This window comes from Ascaphus truei, chromosome 1 (assembly GCF_040206685.1).
Source record: "Ascaphus truei isolate aAscTru1 chromosome 1, aAscTru1.hap1, whole genome shotgun sequence".
Taxonomy (NCBI): Eukaryota; Metazoa; Chordata; class Amphibia; order Anura; family Ascaphidae; genus Ascaphus; species Ascaphus truei.
The window spans coordinates 360,385,958-360,407,448 of record NC_134483.1 but is presented as its reverse complement, the minus strand read 5'-3'; the positions used below and the strand labels follow the sequence as shown (position 1 = coordinate 360,407,448).

The 21,491-nt window shown below is 42.1% G+C and overlaps 1 protein-coding gene across 1 annotated transcript in view; it reads left to right on the top strand.

The window, feature by feature from the left end:
* Positions 1–21,491, top strand: part of GRID2 (glutamate ionotropic receptor delta type subunit 2) — a 1,372,533-nt gene that overhangs the window by 879,777 nt on the left and 471,265 nt on the right. The window lies entirely within an intron of this gene.

Genomic DNA, 21,491 nt, shown 5'->3' with positions numbered 1-21,491 from the left:
AACAAGCAGAGACACACTGTTGACTCCAAATAGGAAGAAAGCTACCCCTAAGGAAGTGATTCGTTATATAAGTACATATAACACACAATGGAACGAACTTAAACGAATCTTTAACAGACACTGGCATTTGTTAACTGAGGATGAAGATTTAGCTGAGGTACTTAATAGATCTCCAACATTTACAAGCAGAAGATCTAGAAATATTAAAGATAGAATTGTTCAAAGTCATTATCAACCAGCACAGAAAAGGACTTGGCTGGATCAGAAACCGCAGGGGTCATACCCCTGTGGGCGTTGCAAAGCCTGTACGTTCATGCCCCAAACAAAAACATTCACAGACATCGACAAACAAAATACATTCAGGATAAAAGATTTTATTAACTGTAACAGCAAAGGAATCATTTATTTAATCAAATGCACTTGCGAGAAAATGTATATGGGAAAGACTTACAGAGAACTTAAAGTACGTGTTCTAGAGCACCTTAACTCAATACGCAATAATCAGGACACACCTATCTCGAGACACGTTAATGGTATTCACAACGGAAACTGTAAAGTTTTACAGTTTGCAGGCATTGAACAAATACCCCTGGGACCACGTAAGGGTGATTGGAACAAACACCTATTGCAGAAAGAATGCAAATGGATTTTCAAATTAAAAACACAGAGTCCTTTGGGGCTGAATGAAGGTTTTATTTTTTCACCTTTTATATAGCCTAGAATCAATCCCAATTGTACTCTTTTGATCATCCTACTGATAGTGAGAACTAAATATGTTAAATCTCTAGTAGGGCTGTATTGACCTTAGGGGCAGCACGCCTAGCTAGTTTCCAATCCTACATAACAACATGTATGCCGCTATACAAACATATATTGTGACCCATCAATGAGACAAAATCCATCTTAAGTTAACATATAATGCCTGATTAACGTCTTCCCACATATGTTTTCACCATATAAGCTAACACTGATGTGGGAACTGCACTATTCACTGGAATCAAATAGCATTACATTTAGAGTGCTATATCTTTAAGAGGTTGTTACGCGATCCCTCTGGGCAAGATAGAATTGGGGAATGAACACATACTAGTTGTACCCCTAAGCCCCGCCCTCAGGAGAGGTATAAAGGCTGAGATTTTGAAGAATGCAAGCACACTCCTCCCCCCTTGAAGAAGCGCCGGTTCACGGCACGAAACAGCTGTCGGGCAGTCAGGCGACGCAACTACCGATGACGTCAGCCAGTTTGGAGGAACTTGCCACACACAGTATGCCGAGCAAACGCTAGATGCAGAGGAATCACGGTTGTATGGCTCTATACTTACCCATGAGACAAATGTGCAACTTACTGCACCGACACACTTTATTCAAGCAAATACCCAGTATGTACCTGGCAGATACCTGGAATGCGCCGCTCCTCACCTCTGACAAGCCCCGTTGTGTTTGCCTTCCCAGCCTGGGTTCATGCCTGGCTGACGGGCGGCTGATCTGTTAAATGATAATGATTAGGATTTAATAGGCTGCAATGCTTCGCGTGTCTACCAGATGGCATAAATTCATGAATTGTAATGCAGTATATATATATATATACTGTGCAGTATTGCAGCCAGCGGGAATAAAATGCTTCAATCCCTGCCTGGAAAATACCTCAATGCACTCGGGCAGAAAACAGTCACAAACCTCAATACACCCGGGTATACCCGAATTCGTGGGACTAGCCGAGCTCGAATAAAGTGTGTCGCCAGTGTAGTTACATTTTAACCGAGGCACTGGGATATACAGTATGTGTACATACACTTAGAGGGTATTAACCCCATGTTAGACACACGGCGGATTGGCTGTGTCTCTGAGCCGCAACTAGAGTTTATTTATGAGAGCTGTCTTCAAAAGCCTAAGACAGCGCTCTGTTTGGGATAATCATGTTATGTATATATGAGGTACTAAAAATTGCATATATGTTGAGAGGGTATTAACCCCCTGTCCTACACACGGTTGATTTGAACTGCAACTGCACTGCATTTCATCTACGTGAGTTGTCCTTAAACAACTGTGACAGCGCTATGTCAGGGACAATTATATTATACATATAAGATCTGTTAGTCATGGTATATGACCTCACTGAGGTATTCATAGGCAGTGTTCGACAAACCTATACATTTGCTTGCCCCGGGCGAGTGGATTAAACCCCCGGGCGAGTAAATATTGGCCCAAGCAGCACACGTTTGGTACTAGGTGGCGAGTAGATTTTTTTGTGTGGCGAGTAGATTTTTTGGTGATTTGTCAACCACTGTTCATAGGTATAGGCTGCTTTTTACCAATCTAGGTAGTGCTGTGTTTGAGACAGACCCTATATCTGCCTGTTTGCTTGTATGCACATACTTAACTTGCTACTTACGGTGACGGACCGTGATCTCTATACACTGAGAGGCATCATGAGAGTGAAACTATGCTGACACACTCTCTGTCATTGAGTAGCATTTTTGTATACAATTCATATGTGTGTAGTTTCAACAGTGTTGCCAAATGTGCAGAACCCACTGTAGCTAAGATTTCATCACAGAAGCAAACACACTGTGAACGTTTGAAATTTGTCACACTATTCCAATAAATGCATAGTCTGTCTCAGACCTTTAAGCCATGATTAACAAAGATTGAAAAATATACCCATGATTAGGGTGTCTTTACTTCCCAAACCTCTGCATATACTAGCACATGGAGGCAATTTAATACCCATGACCTCTTGGTAGGAATACTATTTGACCTTAATAGAATAATTGGCACATACTGTGTAAACAACAGAGGCAAGAGTTTTAACATTTTATTAGAGTGTATTCATTCTTATTTTTTGTTTTTTGATAGAAGAGTTTAATAAAATATTATTATTTTTCATTTTTCCTTGTACTTATCTCCTTGGTGTTTGCATTATATATGCAATCGTGGGACACCTACTGTTTAGCTATAAGAAAATAAACATTAGGCTGAGTGCAATATAACGGGAATCTTTTTGGTGATCATCCTCTGATCACTTTTTTGCAAATACAGGGTGACATCTTGCCAGGATGGCTTATTGAAGTTTTCTTCCTCTACCAAGCATGCTTACAAATGGTTTAACACTTCCATATCCTGGACTGCCTTTGAAACTTGCCAGGATGGCTTATTGAAGTTCTCTTCCTTTAACCCTCCTTGCTAACAAATGGTTTAACACTTCCATATCCTGGATTGCCTTTGAAGCTTAGAGGGCGGAGTAGCCACTCTGACTCCATTCAAATGGATTTTTACCCATACTAAACATTACTTGAACTTAAAAAAATATAACTCTCGCCACCTTATACCTGGTGGGGGATACACTAAACACCAACCTGGGTTCTAGGGTTTGTGGGCATATACTGGGGTACAGTGAATGTGATTCATTCCCCTGCCCGGTCTTACTATTCTGGTCTGTACTGAAGCAGGGAGATTTGGCGGTGAGCTGCAAACTGCTTTCTAGTGAGGATTTTATCCGATGGTCTGTGTTCCTCATGGCCTCAGGAATCTGGGGTGATTCCTGAGTACATATTTCAGAGTAACCCGCAACACTGGCCCCCTTCTACCCAAACACACCCTGACAAAAAAAATCTGTAAAATCACCCCTGAAACTCACTCCCTGCACATCTCTGCTGGTTGGTACTCCTGGAACAGTAAAAATACACATACATCTTTATTACAAATGCAGTTACATGCAATGATTGGGTTGAAGAGCTGACAATCACAATTTCCCCATATGGCTCAGGGGCACCCAGCTGGGCATAATACCTTTATTATTGGCCTGGGTACCCCTTCACCGTCACAGTGGGGTACAACAACACATATTTGAACACTCAGGACAGATACAAATAAAGGGGGGAAATACCCACAAATAGAGCTTGATCCCAGTCCTCTAGGATGCTGCCTAATTCAAGTGAGACAAGGCTCTTTTAGTCATAGAGAGTTGCTCAAATCGAGCCTAAACAGTCTAAATAGCCCATCCCCCCAGTCCTTGGGTAACTCCCCAGCAGTTCCAGGAACAAAGTCTGATTAAAGGGCTGGTAGCCCCTTGGCTACCTAGCCAATGATGAATGGTAGCTTCCTGGCTATAGTACTTGGTTGGTGAGGTGTGGACCACCATCCCAATGGGCTAGTGAATAGTCCCACAGTTCCTGGGTCAGTCCAACCCAAATCTAGGTGCTAGTAGGGTACGCCACACATATTGGGGAGGTTATCCCTGGTTCGTCCATGTCATGGTACGCTGACCCCTGCCCAGTGTCAAAGTAGACCTTGTTGCCTCTGGTGCCTAGGCAGGCCCACTGTAGGGGTTTCATAGGGGCAGATGCAGTGGGGGTCGGCTCTAAACACTGTTATCCATGGATGCCCAGTGCTCTTGAACCACTTATGTTGTATTTCTGTCGAATGCAGCTATGACCCGGCTGGATTATCTCCAATGGCTTGCCTTGCTTCTAAGGGTTGGAGCCTTATGGCTCAGAATGATCTGCTAAACCTCTGGTGCTGAGTCGTTACTGATCAAAGCCAAGGTAGGGCTGTATGCTCCACTCCCTGCTGACTTCCCCTCTGATGATCAGTTGGGATTTCAGCCATGATTGGGCTAGACTTCCAACTGAATTGGCTGCTACCTCCACCATGATCATTGGATTCACTGTGGAGGATCTGCTGGTTCTCCTGACTGCATATGCGCCTACTCCACTGAACTCAGGTCCCTGGACTTCCATAGGTCTGTGTGACAGAGTCACTGACTCAGTAGGCTGTGACAGTGAATGGAGAGATGCTGCAGCCAGATCACTGAGTGTTAATCTCCTCAGACAGAGAAAGCACAGCTGCAGCCTAATTAAACAGGGGCTGAACTATCAGTGAAACAAGTGCTTTAAAAAGCAGGAAGTTGCTCACACAAGGTGAGCTTGTTTTTCCACAGGAAGGTGGAGAGAACTCTCCCGGCTTGGAAGCCGTAGCAGCTGCTGCTGCTCTGGTCCCCAGTCCTGCGAGGAGCTTTGCTGCTGGGACCAGCTGGGACCCCAACCCAGGATAAAGATAAACATTGCTGCGAGGCTGGACACAGCCTGCTCCCTGGAACCGTGTTCCTGTTTGCTGTTTGGAGCTGAAACAGATAAGACTTTATTCTTATTATGCTTATTGGTTATCGTTTGTGTAGCATGTTTTGGGCATGACCAGATTAGCTGGCTGTCCTGTTAGTAAGGGCTCAAGAAGTGAGTTAGTGTCCCTAACGGGACTAGGCTTTAATTTCAAGAAAGTAGTTTCTTAAAGGGACAGTGCACCCGTACTTATTTTGGTTGTGGCTAATAAACCACTAGTGTTTAAAGTTTCCCATCGTGTCCAGCGTCTTACTGACCCCGCCGCGAGGCCGTCTTGCCACAGTCTGGTATCGATAGCACCCCAGACCTCATGTTAAGACTGTGCCAGTGCTGTCTGTACCGCTGATCTCTGCCTGTTGTGATGCCGCCGCTTCGGGGCTATTCTCACCCCGGATTGCTACTATGGGGACTGGTACCATGATAAAAATAACTGATAACATGACGATTTGTCTAATCTTTGTATATATAGCAGTATTACTGTTTGCCCAGTCCATGTATCCTTCCTGCTCCAGTTAGTATACATTTGTAGTTGATGGTAGGAATGCCATTTGCCATGCATCTGAGAACACAAGAGGAGGGAGGTTGTAGATTCCTGAGCTCATCCATCCTTCCCTCTGCCATATTCATCTAGCGGTTAACCCAGTCATGACTTTAACTTAAATTCCAGTCCACAAATCCCCCAATCTACAGCGGCTCAGACCTCTTTTACAGTAGCACACCATTCTACATAATAATATCTATACACCTGATTATAGCCCCAAGCCCTTATGAGTTACCTACCCCTTGGACCTCTCCCTCTTTACTTTCTCAGTATTTCAATCCCAGCTTCCCTCCCTGTATAAAGATTACATTTCCCCCCCAGTGATCCCCATGTTCCCCACAAGTAATCCCCTGTCCTCCAACAAGCAATCCCTTGTTCCGCAAGCAATCCCCTGTCCTGACTCTCCCAGAAGCTATCCTCTGTGCCCTTCAGACCATTACCTTCCAAACAAATTGTGCCCAGCGACTCATCGTACCTATTGCAGACTCTGATAGGACTTAGACCTCTTTTTCTGGCTGGCATTTTCTGTTACTTGAACATGGGGATGTCAGTGGGCCTGTGCTTCAGTTTATTGCTGTCCTGTACTAATGGGCCTTCTCCTGGAGTGGTACAGGAGCCACACAGTAACCCGGAGCTGCAAGGGACCACAGCTTCCCTGGACTGCCAACTTCTCTCCCTGACCTCTGTACTTTTCTCTCTCACCTCCAGTTTCTTCAGCTGCAGAGGAGTGGTCAACGGCTTCTGAAGTGAGGCCACAGCTCTCTGTGGCTCCTTTTGTTAAGCTTCCAATTTCCTCTCCTTCTGGTCTGCCCCGTGACTCATCCTAGATCAGCGGTCTGCCGCTCTCCCATTCCTTTCACTCTGCCAGCTCATCCTGCTGTAGAGGTCTTCAACTCTGCCAGTTCTTGTTCCTTCTCTGCTCAGTTGCCACCTCAGTCCCTCCTGCTTACCAGCACCCCCTATCCTACCCTCTCTTCTTGTAACGCTGGTGCTCACCACGAACAAGGCGGGATCCCGGTACTGAGGTGGGAAAGTGTGAAACTGTACACCCACAGCAGCGGGGGCAGGCCTGGAGGGTGAATAGTAAGCATAGCCGGGTCTGGGTTGGAGAGATCGGGTTAGTTCAGATACTTGCCGGTGTCCGGGGGCAGAGCCAGTGGGATGGTCGGTGTCCGTTAAGCCGTGGTCAGGGGTTGGAAAGGTGCGGGTAGTCTGGGGCAAGCCGAGGTCATTTTACAGAGAGGGTCCAATAGTCAAGCCGGTGTCTTTATCCAAAGAGGGTCCTATAGTCTAGCCGGGACGTACATGAGAAAGCAACAGAGAGAAACACAGCAACAAGGCAAGGCACAGCAAATGCAGGAACACAAGGCTACACAGGTTATGCTCAGCAAGGCAGAAGTGAAAGTCTTTTAAAGGAAACAGGAACCAATGAGGCAGGGGCAGAGCGGAGGCACAGCTTCTGCCTAGGCAGGGATAGGCTGCAGGAGACAAGTGGGCATTAGGAGTACTTGCCATGCAGCTGGGGATCGGTGCACAATGTCATGTGTGCGCGCCGCGCATTAGATGCGCGACGTGACCGGAGGGCGGAGCCAGGCTCCGTGGCACAGTGTGAAGAGCTGCGGGTGCGTGCGCACTCTGTAACCAGAGTGGGGAGGCACGCAGCTGCAGGTAAGGAGGGAACACACCGCAGAGGACGTGTTCCCTGATTCCTTACAATTCTCCCCTCTATACTTCCCTCTATTTTCCCCTATCTCCCCCCTCTCTCTTCCCACCCTCTCCCCACAATATTTCCTCCCCATCCTCTCTCTGCCTTTTCTCCCCCCTCCCTCCCTTTCTCCCCCTCTCCTTTCACCTTATCTTCCCCCTCTCCCACCCATCTCCCTACCATGTCTTACCCCCTGTCTTGTCTCGTTCTCCTGACCATCTCCCTGCTCTCTCTCCTGATAATCTCCCTACCCTCTCTCTCCCACCTATACCCACCCTCTCCCCACTCTCTCTCCTGCCTCTCTCCCCCATCCTCTCTTCCACCCTCTCTCCCACCTCTCTACCACCCTTCCTCCCACTGTTGATTGCCCATCCAGATGGTGAAGATGTAATCTATATAACAAAGCAGTAATGGCACCTGCTGTTGAAATACATAGTTAAGATAGACATACAGTTCTTCCAACAAATTAATTTATAAAACCACATAAGTCAGGGCCACATTGGACCGATAAGAGTAAGACAGTAAGAGTCTTCAAATAGAAAATAATTATGACACAAGACAAGCCTCAATAGATCCCTAGCCAGGAGTCACTCTGGTAATTATTGGAGATTAGATTTCTCCAATACCATCATTGTGGTGTTAATACTGTAACTTTCTCATGAGATATATAAACTTAGCACATTGAGGGTTCATAAAAGGATTTCCTTCTGCAATGATGTTAGTCAGCAATTTTTAACAAAACATCTGTCGTATCGTGTACATACAGTAAGATACCTGAGTAAACAAAAGGTCTTAAAACGTTATCTTTAAAGATAGCTATCAGTTGAAACACTGATTTACTCCCTACTACTATCGGTCTACCGGGAAGTTATCTAATGTTCTTATTTTTCTTCGGCAAGCAATACAAGACAGGTGTAAGAAGATCCTTCTGTATAGAGCAGTCAGCTAGCTTCTTTGAGAGGCCTGTGATACACGATCTTTAATTTTGTATTGTGTTGTCATAATGGGATCCTGGGAAATTAATCACTAGTTGTTGTCTAGCTGTCAGAGTATTTCTTCCCTTGTTGCACTATAAACTGACACAGAGTACAAGTGGGAGGGAGAGAGGGAGTTACACATGTGGCAGGGAGAAGAGTGTGGTGACACAAGGAGTGGGGGAAGGTGAGTGAAACTTCAGTTAGATGGGTTGACACATGACCTGAAGAGTATGACAGGGGAGCAGTGACAGATGGGGCAGTGAGTGACTGAGGGTGGGAATGGGTGACAAGTTTGCTTAAAAGGGTTAAATGGTAACTTTTTGTTAAAACATTTTTATAAATTAAGAAAATGAAAACAAGCAACATAGCACATTTTTAATAAAAAAAAAATCTAAAGTATGCTTAAACCTGTGGAGCAGCAAACTCAGCAGATATACAGAATTCCTGAAGAAGTCGTACCGACGAAACACGTTGAATCAGAGTGCTTTCGTGACGCGAAGTCCTGGCAGCCGGGGATTCCTCTACATAGCCCTTCCGCCCTCAACTTCACCCAACCGGATTGACGTAGATGAGAGCCAAGACGCGGAAGTAAGCTTCACAGCGTGTGTACCGGCCAAACATAGACTGAGAGTAGTCGGGATTTTGTACCACAAATAGATGTAATGTACAAAATGTGATTGTACATCCATATGTGCTTTTAATGTTCTATCTTTGAATATAATTATTAAGATATACTGCGCAATTGGTATTTCTTTATTTTTTTGGATATATACAACGGATGGGAAGGATTCTATTACTAAAAGGGGTTCCATGTGAGAAGTTCCTGGTCCACTTCTCTAATCAGAGAGAGAAGCGTCTCTGTACTGCTTTACTAAGAAGGAGAAAAGTGTGAGTGTAATATCTAACACTTACTTACTGTACATCATTCTGGTTGAAATTGTACCACACCATGCTGTCTTTTATTGTTTTTTTCCATGACTCCGATGTGAACACTGGCGCTCCCCTGACCATTTGAAGAATACTAGCACTAACTTTCGGCAGGTTATATTTGGGGGAATTGCACCTATACTGTAAGTATTCCAGACTTACGGAACTGTGAAACCACATGAATGTTAAAGATAATACATCCAATAATAAAATACAATGCAATGTACAATAAAAGTACAGCCATTTTTTTTATATTTCCATGTATTAACATTATCACATATTAAAATATCATGCAAGTAATAAGAGACTCCTCTATAAAACATTAGGTTTAAATGTCAATTGATTAACATTAATTCTTTGATGTTAAAGCTGCTTTATAGTTCTTCTAGAGAACCTACCTACAACGACATCTGTGGGACATGTTCCAGAAAAGGTGATGTGATCACCGCCACTTCAAGGAGCAATCCAAGCAATATCCTACATGTGCGTGTTTTTTTTTAAAATAAATCAGTTCTGTAGTATTACATAATAGTTACGGCATTTTTTTTAAATGATTGAACACATTGTCATTTTTAATGAGTTTTAATATATCATCCTTTGATTCTGTAGCAGGTTTTAGCCCACCTCCTCATCAGTGCAAGATCTTTGCAACACTTTCCTGTTTGTGATAATTTGTTACAAATGTTCCCAGCAGTTTGAGCTCTAAACTGTAACATTGGGAAATGCTAAAAGGATACATTGTAGCTGCTGAGTTACACTGACTGAAGGCTTGATTTGAAACTGAAAAGTGGTCATTAAGTCAACCCTTGGAAAGCAGGATCTTTGCTAATCGATCATGAGAGAATGAAACGATCAGCAGGCTAGGTAATTAGTTTTCAATAAAGGTAATCAAAGGCTAAATATATTAACACTTTTTTTTTATTTTACAGTAAGTGCCGCTTGGATTGACTCTTTAATACTGTTAAATTAAAATGAACTAATTTTAATGTAAAACGTGGGATTATTCTTCACCATAAGTCATCTTGTGGAGCAGTAATGTTTCCGCCAGCAACCAGCCTTCCAGAAGCTTAGTAAATGTGGTCCCTTTGTAGCTGAAAGATATTTTGTAGAGCCTTCATACACATTATACACAAATGAATACTCACATATTCATGCATTCAATGCCACATATGATAATGTACAGTATGCTTCCCCCTTACATAGCTCTCACAGGTACAGTATGTTAGGGTACATTTCTGATCCTGAAAACTAGGACAAATTAAAGTCAGACCGACTTCTGCTATTCTCATTATTTTGCTCAGTCTTTTCCAAAGTCAAACTAAATTAGTCAAGCTTGCAGATAAAACAAATAAAAAAAACACTGAGACTGGTAATCAAGAACACATACTGTAGCCACATGTGTAATCATACGCACTTGCACAAATAGAGGGAAACATACTCAAACGATGGGAAATCTAACAACCTCATGATAGTTGTGGAACTAGAAAGGAAGTGTTGTAGCCATTGGCCATGAATGTACAGGAGGAATGGCCATGGTTGAGCTGTTCACGTAGAGACAAGCTACCTGCTAAGGCACAATTTGGGAGCATGGGCTAATGGTTTTAGCTGAATTGAAACCATATGCATAACTGAGCTTCCTACCAATTTCATCACATTAAAAATAAGGGTAGCATCCATAATATTTAACAAGAAACAATAAACAGTCAATTACAGTATAACAAATGTCATGTTTTTGTGAAGTGTTGAAAATCAATGTGTGTATTAGTATTTTTTATTTGCTGCAGCATACAGTATTTAGTCACACTCAGATTTTTTTAATGTTACTGTATGAAAAAAGCACAGAGAAACTATTAATTTCTGAACAGTAAATATTTTTTGAAAGTTTCACTGTATAAAGTATGACATTTCTCTCTAAGGCATCCTTCTTTCATAAATTCATATTCGATTACACACTGCTCTGCAGAGTTGTACTATGAACCTGTCTCTGTATTTTGTTTTGCAGTGTTGTTATTGAACACTTTAAATTGTACATTGCAAGCTATCAAAATAGCAATAGACGTAGTGACTTAAAGGGAGATAGATTGTAGCACACATTGTACTATTAAGTTATAATATCCTTGGTTATAATTGTTGCTGCAGTGAATGTAGTCAGTGAGACGTATATTTCAGTTTGCAGTGTTATAACATTTTGACAGTGATGTAGAAATTAAAGCTATAATGCAGATCCTATTCAATTTAGACTGTGGATGAACACAGTTCACAGTTCACAGTTCACAGTTGTTCCTAATTAGCTTTGTACAATGCATATTTTTCCTCCCTTTTAAGACCATAACCTTTATTTTCCAAAAATAAAACATCAGCTGTTTTATTGCAAACTTTTATTACAAAATGGAAAGATCGGCAGAAACCCTCCTGATTTTACACACAAGTTGAAGAGATTCCCCAATGACCCCCTATTCCCTCACCCAAAAAAAAAATTCTATGGATTGTCATGTGAATGACAATTTTTCATTGAAAATGGGACTGACTTCGGTAAACTATCTACAGTATATCAGGCAAAATATTGTCAAATGTCTGGATGACCTATTGTAGGCGTAACAGGCACAAATGTACAGTAGCTAAAATGCAGAAAAAAAGAGCTCAGATGAACTGAAGCATCTAAATTAGCTGGGGCTGTCCCATGTGATCTGGTAAGCTTTCCCATTATAAGGCGTCCTTACATTTTGTTATTATCTAAAAGCCTGAACATCTTCAACTCTTTCTCATTCTTCTTTTGAATTGGGGTTTTAGTTATATATTTTGGTTACAGCATAGCATGATCACCACACCAAGCAAGCCCCCCCAGTTTAGGAAAGTCTAAATTAAATATTTTTTTACCTTCTCCTCCATGATGAAATCCTTTTGCTTCTTTCTTTAGTTTTTATGGAGGAAGACTATTGAACTTGAAACTTGTCTTTTTTTATATAGAGAATTAGCCAACTAGAAAATTACTGATTGAGCATTACCCAGATGACCCTGTTTAATTGCCTATCCTGCCATGCAAATCTCAGTGCTTACTGTTTCTTTGTGAGATCTACATGAGTAGATCCTATTTTAAGCCTTTGTTCTGATTGGCTGGCGAAGTCAGTCAATCAGTCAATACAGAATCTGGTCAGCCAGAGGACCAACCAGAAAAAGGAAAGGTCTGCAAGAGTAGTACTTGGAGCGTTGAATAACATTTGACTTATTTGGAGAAATGATTACATAAGGACAACTACAGGTTGATAACTAAAATTCATTGCATTGTAACAATGTTGTGTTATTAACCCATTCACTGCCAGGAGCACATTGCTTTGCATAGAATAATATGTTGTGGTGATTCGGAAGAAAAGTACATCTGAGGAATATCATGACTCATCAGTTTAAATTCCACATTAATGGTTCACAGATTCTAAATGATATTGTTTTTAATCAAATTACCTGAGAAAACCATAGTTTACAAGGGAAAACAGCGGCTGTCATTTTATTTGTTTAATGACAGATTTTGCCTGCAACTTTTTATGCACAGTAGAAGAACACGCTTATTGCTTTTAGCAAACAGATGTTATGTGATTGCATTGAAAGGTTAGTATTGTAGCTTAAGATGCTTTCAAGGGGTTCGTTACATAGAAAACTCCCAAAGGACAGCTTGCTTGGAACATAAACACTGTTCAAACTCATATTGCAAATCTGTGACATTTCCTGCAATAGTCTTCTTAGTATGATAACACATTTCTTACTGGTTTTGCATTATACCTACTAATGGTTCAATTGCTTTCATTATGTGGGGTAGGAAAAGAATGTTAAACATGGGATACTTGGTTAGCTGTTCTTTTTATTCAGATGCAGAGCTACAGGCTATAGGAGGCGTAAAGATTACCTAATTTCTGAGTTCTCCAACTGTGCTATTGAAGCAGAATTACTGCATAGCTTTCACAGAGCTGCACAAAATATACCAGAATAAGGTTCATTGGTTCAATCACATAGGGTGGCAGCATATGCTATTCCCAAGAAGTAGGATAATCTTGGGCATGACTAACATGTCATCTCTGTTCTTTCTAAATACAATGTTTTAGATTCCGTGAAGCCAATCATAAATAAAAAATAGAGTAAAATTGGAGGGAGTTGTATCCTCATGTATTGTTAATGAAGGGTCTTGATTAATTCTAAAACACAAACTTGGAGACAGAATAAAGCACCGCTTTTGTTTTTTCCGCCTTGATTCTGCATGTTAGTGAAGGCCTTGTAAATGTTTAACTACTCTTTTAAAGTCCTAAACGCAATGGCAGACGTTACAGTAAAAAAAAAATACATTCACAATTTATTGAGTGTATTTACACAGATGACAGTATGAATGCTAAACTAATTTTGTAGCAATAATAAAATAAGCCGTTTCAGACTAATTGATTAGAATACTGATACATTCGTACAAAAAAAAACGTTTATCTGCGTATAATGTTTGCACAATTTCAGTATATAAACACATAATGTATGTCATCAAAATACTAACACATTTAAGGATGCAATCAGTCCCCCAGCTGCTCCAGTAACATTATGTTATAGCTTGCTTTCAAAACAGTTTGGAAGTTGAGGGATCTTGGTATCCCAGCTCCCATTTGGTTTCTGATTAATAGCCATATTTACTAAGCAACGCAATACCATAAGCTACTTTATGGCATGTAAGACACATTAACGCCCATTCCCTTGAAATACATACTGTATGCTCAGTCATACATTATACACTATTGTCTACTTCAGCAAATTAGCTTCAATGCTGGAAGTTCTATAAAATTTGCACTCACGTGTTTAACGTGAAATCAGAGCGTTGTGGTTATTCAAAGTTACCAACTTATGTCTCCAGACAGGTACTCCAGATCCACATAGAGAGGGGGAAATTCCATATACAAAAAAGACGGAAAAAGCAAAATAGTATAGTACTGTTTTTAATGTTAAAAACACAAAGTATTCCACTTACATAAGTGCCTTTGTTTGAGAGCATTCAGACCACTCTGGGTCATAGGGTGAGACAAAATATTCACAGCAACAGCATCCGCTCCACGGCCGTCACAGCAGCTACTGGGCTGATTAAAGTTGTCCTCCACTCTGGATGTCATCAACAAGGGCTCCTTTAGTGGTAACTGATATCACCCAACACGTGTTTCCACTGTAAAGTCTTCCTTAGCCCCTGAGGAAGATTTTGAAAATAGAAATAAAGACACAAATAAAATAAACAATTTTTCTAAATTGACATTTTGTCTGGCTCTGATTGTGTGCTGGGAACCATCATAAAGGCTATGGTTCAGTTAAATAATAGAAGTGCAACAATATTTTTGTCATTATCATATTTATTTAGATGTATTTAAAAATCAATATAAATCATCAGAGACTTGTATACTGTATTAGACCAACAGTAAATATCAAATGTACAGTATTTCCAACCCCGAACAGGGGTATTCTTTCAATGGCTGAAACCTTTCTCCAAGCTTCTGTCCTCTGCACTCTAGATCTCACGAGCCTTTTAATGCATGTAGTAAACAAAAAAAAAGAACCTCAAAGCAAAAAGGAAGAAAAATGTATTATTATTTTTTAATTCAAATATTTATAAACATTTACATACTGTATCGTCTTGACCTGTCATGATCATTCTCGCTCTCCACAACTGCAGTATTCATGCAGGAGTGTTACTTCAGGGCCTTCAGATTCTCTGATTGCTGTCCCACTGCCACTAATGCTTGCTTGTCTCAGAGACGATATTCACAGTCCAATTGATAGGAGAGACAGGGGGCCCAAGGAGTAACAACCTCTCCTGCAAACAGGTAGGCAGACAAACGAGGTGATGGGCAGGATAGCAGCGCTCAATGGGGTCAACACAATGATGTGTGGGGTACTATATCCTCACCAACCTCAATGCATTGCGTGAAAAATCAGCTTCATCAGGAGCCAGTGAGATGATCAAAACACTACTCTTTATAAACCTTTTACCATAAGGAAAACCCTATTAAATAGTTGACCCTAACCAATATCAATAAAAACTCTCTAATACAATTGAATAATACATGCAGAATCATGCTATATACTGTATCAGTGCTCCACATGCTCTAAGGTAGGGGTGTGCAAACTGGGATTTTTGTGGTTGGGGCACGGCGGTTACAGAGGCCCCGTGCTTCCCCGAAGGCATTTAAATTAAATGCCGGGGGACCGTGCATGGCCTATGTAAATTCCCTTATCTTGGCTTCAGGAGACACGTGGCCATGGCCATGGCAACATGACGTCAAATGATGCAGCGGGGTCAAGTGACATCACGTTGCCATAGCAACATGATGTGACATGGCTCTGCGGTGTCATTTGATGCCGGAGCCAAGGAGGGGGGGGGAGAGCAAGCTGGGGGGCACAGACTGAAAAGGTTGCACACCGCTGCTCTAAGGTGCCATATTTCTAGTGTTAGACTTTAAATTATCCTTAATATATTTCGATATATTGTTTGAATTCTCTAACACTAGAAATTCTAACGCTAGATGTTAGATGTTGAATTGCTGCTACCAACTTTCCACTTTTAAAGAACTGTGATCTATATAGATGTAGGTGCACCAAACTACAGCCTGATGAAGCACAAGTGTATGAAACGCGTTGTGGTAGTGCATTGGAAGCGTCCTGTGCAAACTGCCCTGTGTAACTTTGCCGGCTGTGTTGAGGAAGACACTGTGAGCCCCGGAGACGCGTTAGACTGCAGCATACATGCTACGTTATATCATGCAAACCCGGAAGGGGCAGATCAACGCCGAGACATCAGCTGATCCAGCGTGCGGGATCGAAAACCTCGAGTACCGAACTGCCTCCTAGCTCTACAATCACCGGCGGGGCAGCATGGACATACGTATTTTTTAAAGAATTGACTGGACTGCAGACATCTTATATGCAAGTTGCTTTAATTTGTACTGTACATTATATTTATATTTTCACCTTTGGTGTGCCCTGTGCTCTTTTCTGCTATGGTTTATCCAACTGTGGACTTTATCTTCGGTTTACTTTAGTGGATCAGGGGAGTTCTTCCACGCACAGGAGCTGCAAGACAGGGGAGTTGATCCACATCAAGATCTTTAGGAAGCATGAGCGCGGATCAAAATCCCTTTACCTATATAGATTAACACTGCATTAAGAAACCCAAGTTCTTGCATATTTGCTCCTAATTTTCCCTACTGTAGTCCATGTAGTTCATGTAGTGCATGTATATGTATGTATGTATGTATGTATGTATGTATGTATGTACACATGCGCCATTATCCCCTACCCCATGTGCCTGCACAGTAGCCACAGACTCGGCGCACCTGTGCAGTAGCCTCTGGCTCAGTGCACCTGTGCAGTTGGTGCTGGCTCAGCACGCCTGTTCAGTAGGTGCTGACTTGGTGCGCCTGCGCAGTAGCAGCACGCACACACACACACACATAGACACGGAGACATACACAGAGAGACAAACACACACACATACTATAAATCAGCAACAATATCAACAGTACTTAGCCACTTTAGAGCAGAGAGGTTTGCTTTTCAGTCTCTCTTCTTAGAGCTTGGAGACTGAGGGTTTCGCTGCTCCCCTGCATCCAGTTCGGGGTGGAGGGCCCCTTCAAGTAACACAGTACCAGAGGATTTGCCTGGACACTTGGGACCGAGTTCCCCACCACGAACAGATAAGACAAACAAATGTTTATTGCTGTATCTAAAAGACTATGCTGTATCTAGTGACCCTAAATGAGAGGGCATTGTTTTAAAGCTGGTGGCGTTTGTCACACTTTATATATATATATATATATATATATATACATGTAGAGGTATCAGTACCGTGTTAGCCGAGCTTCAATAATCAAAAAATAAATAGATGATACCGTTCTGTGGCTAACGAAATGCTTTTATTTGTGCGAGCTTTCGAGATACACTGATCTCTTCTTCCGGCGATGTTACAATGAATGAAGCAAGGATAACTTAAAAACAGTGTCTCTTGGAATGTTATCTGTGCTGTTCCTTCCCCCGTGTGGATGTGTTTTATGGCTAGAGGTGTCAAAGGGTAACTGAAAGCAAGTGAAGAAAGAGTGTGTATGTGTATCAGTGTGAATAAAAATGAATGGAGAGCCCACAGTATAAACAGTGCTCTACACAAGGTGTGTGTGGAGTGAGAGGGATATAAATGGTGTGGGTGGGTGTGGAAATGTGAGAGTTTGTAGCACAACTAAAAGTGTGTGTGGATACTATGTGGTCCCTATTGGTGTATATGGATGGAAAAATAAGGAGTATTAGTATGTGTGAGAGACAGCTGTGTGTGCATACATATAGCACAGTATGTACAGACATGGCCTTTAGCGCTCATGGGAAGAGAGTTCGCTAGTGTCAGTAATGACTCATAAAATTTCGATCTCTGTTTAGGCCACTGCTAAGTGTCCCGAACAGTTGCATAAATTTGTATTCATGCAACCGTCTCTCTTTCGGAGTTTTAAGATTACCTTTGAGTATGGCAACCCTCAGATCGTTCATCTTATGGCCAGAGTCAGAGAAATGTTCGCCAACAGGACTGTCTCTTGTTCCGCGTGTGATGCTGTGGCGATGCAGGTTCATTCTCTTGTTTAGCCCCTGTCCTGTCTCACCTATGTAGTAGCAGCCCCCTGGGCATTTCATGCACATGATGAGGTACACGACATTGCTGGAGGAACAGGTGAACCCTCCTCTGATTTTGTATTCCCGATTCTTGTGTGGTATTTGTATTGTGTCCGCTGTGTAGAGCATTGCGCAGGTTTTGCATCTTGGGTCCTGGCATGGTTTTGTCCCGCATTCAGTTGTACTGCTGAATACTTTACTCCTCACCATAATTTTCTTGAGATTATGGGGTTGTCTGTATGATAATAAGGGTGCTTCAGGGAAGACCTGTTGCAGTCTTGTATCTTCCTGGAGGATGGGTTGTAGTTTCCTGGCGATCTTGCGTAGGGCTCCTAGGTGTGGGTTATATGTGACCACCAAAGGAATAACCCAAAACCTGGCACATTCTACATGCTCCCTAAAATTCACAAAGAGGGTAACCCTGGGCGCCCTATTATCTCTGGATCTGGCACACTTACCGAGAATATTTCTGGCTGGGTGGAGGGCATTCTAAAACCACTTGTCAGGAACACACCCAGCTATATCCAGGATACCACCGACCTGCTAAACAAACTGAATGCCATTGGCCCCCTCCCTACAGGAACACTACTAGCAACTATGGATGTAGAGTCACTTTATACAAACATCCCCCACGAGGATGGGATTTCAGCCTGCAGATACTTTCTGGGATCGCAGGAGCCACTCACAGAGACAGTGACTAAATGCATTGAATTTATTCTGACCCATAACTACTTCACATTTGGAAATGACACATACCTCCAGACAACCGGGACCGCTATGGGTACTCGGATGGCGCCACAGTATGCCAATCTGTTCTGCGCAAAACTGGAAAGTGACTTTCTGTCCACCTGTCACTTGAAACCCCTTACATACCTTCGCTACATCGATGACATCCTCCTGATTTGGACCTCTGGCGAACAGGACCTCCTACAGTTCTATGACAACTTCAATACTTTCCACCCGACCATCAACCTCAAACTCACCCATTCCACGGATGAAGTACATTTTCTAGACACCACCATTACTATAAAGAACAACCAACTACAGACTTCTGTATACCGCAAACCTACAGACAGAGCCAGCTGTTTGAGGGACAACAGCTTCCACCCGACACACACCAAACATGCAACCATCTACAGTCAAGCCATACGATACAACCGGATATGCTCCGACACAGCAGACAGAGACCAGCGGATTAAAGCCTTGAGATCAGACTTTATAAACCGTGGATATAACCACAGAATTGTAGACCAGCAAATTCACAAAGCCACCAGAATACCAAGAAGTGATCTCCTTGAATACAAACAGAAGGAGACAAGCGACAGGGTTCCTTTGGTGGTCACATATAACCCACACCTAGGAGCCCTACGCAAGATCGCCAGGAAACTACAACCCATCCTCCAGGAAGATACAAGACTGCAACAGGTCTTCCCTGAAGCACCCTTATTATCATACAGACAACCCCATAATCTCAAGAAAATTATGGTGAGGAGTAAAGTATTCAGCAGTACAACTGAATGCGGGACAAAACCATGCCAGGACCCAAGATGCAAAACCTGCGCAATGCTCTACACAGCGGACACAATACAAATACCACACAAGAATCGGGAATACAAAATCAGAGGAGGGTTCACCTGTTCCTCCAGCAATGTCGTGTACCTCATCATGTGCATGAAATGCCCAGGGGGCTGCTACTACATAGGTGAGACAGGACAGGGGCTAAACAAGAGAATGAACCTGCATCGCCACAGCATCACACGCGGAACAAGAGACAGTCCTGTTGGCGAACATTTCTCTGACTCTGGCCATAAGATGAACGATCTGAGGGTTGCCATACTCAAAGGTAATCTTAAAACTCCGAAAGAGAGACGGTTGCATGAATACAAATTTATGCAACTGTTCGGGACACTTAGCAGTGGCCTAAACAGAGATCGAAATTTTATGAGTCATTACTGACACTAGCGAACTCTCTTCCCATGAGCGCTAAAGGCCATGTCTGTACATACTGTGCTATATGTATGCACACACAGCTGTCTCTCACACATACTAATACTCCTTATTTTTCCATCCATATACACCAATAGGGACCACATAGTATCCACACACACTTTTAGTTGTGCTACAAACTCTCACATTTCCACACCCACCCACACCATTTATATCCCTCTCACTCCACACACACCTTGTGTAGAGCACTGTTTATACTGTGGGCTCTCCATTCATTTTTATTCACACTGATACACATACACACTCTTTCTTCACTTGCTTTCAGTTACCCTTTGACACCTCTAGCCATAAAACACATCCACACGGGGGAAGGAACAGCACAGATAACATTCCAAGAGACACTGTTTTTAAGTTATCCTTGCTTCATTCATTGTAACATCGCCGGAAGAAGAGATCAGTGTATCTCGAAAGCTCGCACAAATAAAAGCATTTCGTTAGCCACAGAACGGTATCATCTATTTATTTTTTGATTATATATATATATATATATATATATATATATATATATATATATATATATATATTGTGATGTATAGTTGTGTGAAAAAGAAAGTATACCCTCGTTGAAATCTATGGTTATACATATCAGGACATAATAACAATCATCTGTTACTTAGCCGGTCTTAAAATAGGTAAATACAACCTCAGATTAACAACAACACATTACATATTACACCGTGTCATGATTTATTTAACAAAAATAAAGCCAAATGGAGAAGCTACTATATGTGTGAAAAACTAAGTACACCCTTACTGTCTCCACATGCAGCACTTATCATCTGAGATCTGACTCCAAAAGACTGTTCATGGTCACAAAGCTCAACAAAGTATCCAGCCGTTCCTCCTTCTCTTACCGTGCCTCTGTTGCACGGTACCTTTGCAAACCTAAGCCGTGCTGCCATGTTCTTTTTAGAGCGAAGAGACTTTCTCCTGGCAACCCTTCCAAACAATGTAAAACCCAGTGACTTAGAACGGCGCTATAACAGCAGTTAATGTGAATAAATAAATAAAGAAAAATTATAAGGTGTTGCTGAAATATTCTCAACCTTCCAGGGAATATGCACTGATTCCCTTACAAGTAGTTAGGATCCAGGGCAGGAAGGGAGCGATGTCATCAGGAACACCCAGAAGAAAACATATAAGATATCATAGTGCATTAGGTTAAATAAAACGTGATAGTCAGTATGATAACTTGGCTCTTATAGATGACCTACTTACAAGAAGTAAGATAAAAAACAGCAAGTATTTTAAGATGGTTCTTGGAAACTTCAGCTTGTAGTGGTAGATGGATATGACCGCAGCACGCAACAGTGAACACTGATAACAGGCTGGATGGTATATTCACGAAGACCTCAGCTCCCAGTCAGATACACGCAATCATACAGGAATAGAGGGAAACCATAGTGTTTACCAGATAACACCAAAATTTATAGATAAAAGGTATAAGACATGTACTCACAATGTGATATACGAACACAATCACATAAGGCTTTACTTGAGGCAGTAGGTATGGTAAATCGGCAGATGGAAAACTCCAATCCCTTCAGTATCCCTGA